The sequence below is a fragment of the Trichosurus vulpecula genome, chromosome 1, assembly GCF_011100635.1.
Source record: "Trichosurus vulpecula isolate mTriVul1 chromosome 1, mTriVul1.pri, whole genome shotgun sequence".
Classification (NCBI taxonomy): domain Eukaryota; kingdom Metazoa; phylum Chordata; class Mammalia; order Diprotodontia; family Phalangeridae; genus Trichosurus; species Trichosurus vulpecula.
This window is the reverse complement of record NC_050573.1, coordinates 107,651,738-107,655,797: the sequence shown is the minus strand read 5'-3', so window position 1 is coordinate 107,655,797 and position 4,060 is coordinate 107,651,738.

Here is a 4,060-nt window from a genome sequence, read left to right as displayed (position 1 = left end):
TGTAATCATCAGTAAAGATAGAGGAATGTAATGAATGTCATGACCTGCGAATGGGCCACTGGAGCCTCATGTAGCCCAAGCTGCAGAAGAGAATGGGGATATTTAAGCAAGGTTGCCACCAGAGAAAGCACTAATGTGCTTTTTTTTGCCAGATCAGCCCATCTTTTTGTAGCTCACAGAGGAGTGTATGGGAAAGAGTGGGAGCTAAAAGTAATCCTTGGAGAAGCTGGATGCAGTGCTCTGGTGTTCTTTCCCATTTTCCTCTTCTGTTTGTTCTGCATAGGCCTAATTTTTAAACCTCTGCTCTGGGGAAAGCAAATCAGATTATGTTGTGTATGTGTGTTCTCGTGGCTTTAGTCTGTGTCAGAGCCAAGACACAGAATATTGAATTAAATTGAATTACATAGGGGAACTAAAAAAGTGATAACTTGTCTAACAGATTCATCCTAAGAACTCCAGATCTGATACTGTGTGACTGAAATCAAAACCCCATCACTGGGAAAGAATTCCCAGTAGTACACATCATACCTGACTCCTCTGTAGGGAGAAAGATTGGGAGAGGTTCCCTTCAAAGGAAGATCCTTTATTCTGATTCAAAAGATATAAGAATAGTTCATTAGCAAGGGGCCATGGGATGGAGACCCTTTTCACCAAATCAGCTGAAATTGAACCTGAGACATTTTGTGATAATTAAAATTCTTGGCCACAAGAAATTTGTTGTGTTTGATCAGAAAAAATGGTTTTATTGTAGAAAGTATTGGAATCATAGAGCCACAGTATTTTTGCACTGGAAAAATAATTTGATGATTGTCCAATCCAACCCACTCAGTTTATAGAAGAGAGGAACAAGGCTCCATATGGTGGGAGAGGTACAATAGAGACTTTTCCAAAATTATACCAGGGGCTACACTGGTATCATCTCAAGAAAACAAGGCCTAGGCCCATAGGGAAAGAAAGCCCTTTGCTGATTGTACTGACCATAGCAAAGCTAAATAAATGCCTTCATTTTCAGAAATGAAGTAGGTGATGTGGTAGACCTTAGAGGAACTAGGTGGCATGATGGAGAGAGCACCGAGTCCAGAGTCAGGAAACTATTTGCCAGGCACCGTGTTAGGTGATGAAGGTACAAATATACAAACATACATACACAGAGATATAGCCATATGCTATACAATGCACTATATCAAAATGCATGTAGGTATACATACAAAGAGCAGGGATTGAGGGGGGAAAGGGAAGGGGAGGAGAGAAAGAGGGGTAGAGGGAGATTTATAGATTGAGTGCACATGTGAACAGCATAGTATATAGATGGAGAGTAGACCTTAAAGTCAGGAAGTGCTGTGTTCACATCCAACCTCTGACACATACTGGCTAAGTCACTTGAATTTTCCATACTCTAGTATAAATAATCTCTAAGATTATAAGTTGGCAGAGAAGTGAGCTGACCTGCATTGGTGCAAGGATTTTCCTTGCTTGAGAGATCTCTATACTAATGAAATCACAGACCTAGTCCCAATTCCTATACACAATCATATTTAATGCATAGACACATACATATATGTGTGTGTGTATTTGTGTGCATATACATGCACACAAATGTAATTTAAGTGTGTAATGTGTCTACATACACAAACATATACACATGTGTATTTATGCATGTACATATATGTGTATATGGATAGATATTTTATCTCTCTATGTATCAATATGTATATAATGTGTGTGTATATACATATATATATCTACATACATACATATATATTAGATTTTAAGAGCTGGAAATAATATTAGAGGTCATATATTCCAACTCCCTAATTCTACAAATGGGGAGATGCTAGATGGCATCTGCAAAGCCACAGAGACAGTTAGTCACAAAACTGGGGCTTGAAGAGAGTTCTTGATTCCCGTTCTGGGCTCTCCACTTAAGGGACTCATATGTACCTTGTCATGCCACAAAACTCAACTGTATAGTCCCATTTATTTCACTCCACATGAAACAAATACTTCACCAACAACACTTTGAAATGCGATTTTATTCCATTTTTGTGGCACTTAAAATATAAACTGAAATACAAATATCTCCTCCCAAGGAAAATCAACGTTGCATGAGGTATATGCAGTCAGGGGACTTGCATGAGTCATCATTTGGAGAATGATTGTAAAAATGGAAAAGGGATTTGCAGGCTTTTCCCTGTCGCCATAAACGAATATAGAAGAATACCCATAAGGTCTGAGTAGAAGGTGGAGTATTTGACTTAAAACTATGAAGACTCGAATTTGAGTTAGAGTTCTGCTACTCATATGGTTTTGGCTAAGTCATTCCATTTCTATTAGCCTCAGTGTTCTTATTTGCCAAGTAAAGATAATAACACTGGGACTATCTCTCTAATAGGTATTTCAGGAATCTAAGTGGCACAGTGGTAGATGGTGGGATCTGGATTCAGGAAGATCTAAATTCAGACCCAGCCTCAGATATTTACCTCCTGTGTAGCCCTGGGCAAGTCACTTAAATTTTCCCTGCTCTAGTAGAAACCTGCCTCAGTTTCTACAATTGTAAAATGGGGATAATTATAACATCTACCTTCCAGGACTGTTGTGAGGAACAAATGAGATAATATTTGTCCAGAACTTACACATAGTAAGCACTTAATAAATGCTTGTTCCCCTCCCTTAATAGAGTTTTTGTGCAGGAATTCACACTATGCTAATGGAAAATATTGAAAAGTGTCATATTCCATGCAAAGGGCAGATACCCCTTAAGATCTGGGGGAAATTTAGAGGTCACTGAATATGACCTCATTTAACAGATGAGGAAACAGGCTCAGAGAAATGAAGTAAACCGCCCCAGATCACACAGGCAGTGAGTGAGAGGCGGAGCTGTGGTGAGAACCCAGGTCCTCTGACTCCATGTTCTTTCCACAGTATCACAAGGCCTTCCTACTTCCTGCTTCAGTTCCAGCACAAGGGTCCATGCAGACCTCATATCACCTAATGTTTCTTGAGCTTTGTTCAGCTCCCTGTCCCTCACATGTGTTCCACCTGTCTCAAAATCTTTTATCTAGGGAAGAAAAGAAAATGATGGGCTGTGGGCACATGGGGAATCCTCTATGGAGATGGGAAGTACCAATTTTCAGGTAGCATCTCAGAGCTATTAAAAATAGAAGTGCCAAGTAGTAACAACCCCAGAAAATATGATGAAGCAGCATTTTCCAAAGGTTTTCAGACACCTCGGGGGCTCATCACTGGTAAATAAATTTGTAATTAGAGGATAGGTGCAGTAGATTAGGCTCTATCCCATTTCAAATTAAGTAGAGGGATCTCCTGGTGCATATTGAAGGTTGGGAATCTGGCACATGCATTCCATCTGTTGGGGTAAAGGGGAGGAGGGATTTCCATTTGCTAATTTACATACCTGGATTCAATGCATTTTGTTTTTGTTTTTGTTTCTATGTTTCCTCTTTTACTTCACACTTAGCCATTGTTTTAGAGTTGAAAAAAAATGACCACCTTCAGAATATTAGCTTCGGGAGACCGTCAATCCATACATAGTATCTGTATGATGGATCCATAAGAATACAGAATTATTTCTCTGAGGAACCTAATGGATTGTAAAGATCACCTTCCACTCCTCATTTTATAGAAGAGGAAACTGAGCACGGGGTGGGGGGCAAGGGGGGGGTAGTTAAGTGATTTGTCCGAGGTCCCTGAACTAAAAAGTATTTGAAATGCAGGATAGAAGCTCTAGATGAGAAATGGGGAGGGGGAGGACCATCTTATTTTAGCATTTGTGATAAAGGAGAGAAAAATCTGGCATTATATGCCATATACCTGAAATTTGAGGAGGGCATATTCCAAAGTTCTTTATAAGAATTTATTATTATCCACTACATTTATTATTTTTAGCCTTTTAGCTTTTCTTTCTAGGCCTCAGTTTCTTCATTTGTAATATGAGTAGGTAAAACTAGATTATTTCTAAAATTCCATCCATCTCTGACATTCTATGCTCCATTTGTTCATCAAATAAAAACTTTTTTAAGTGCCTATTACGTATTAGGCTCTA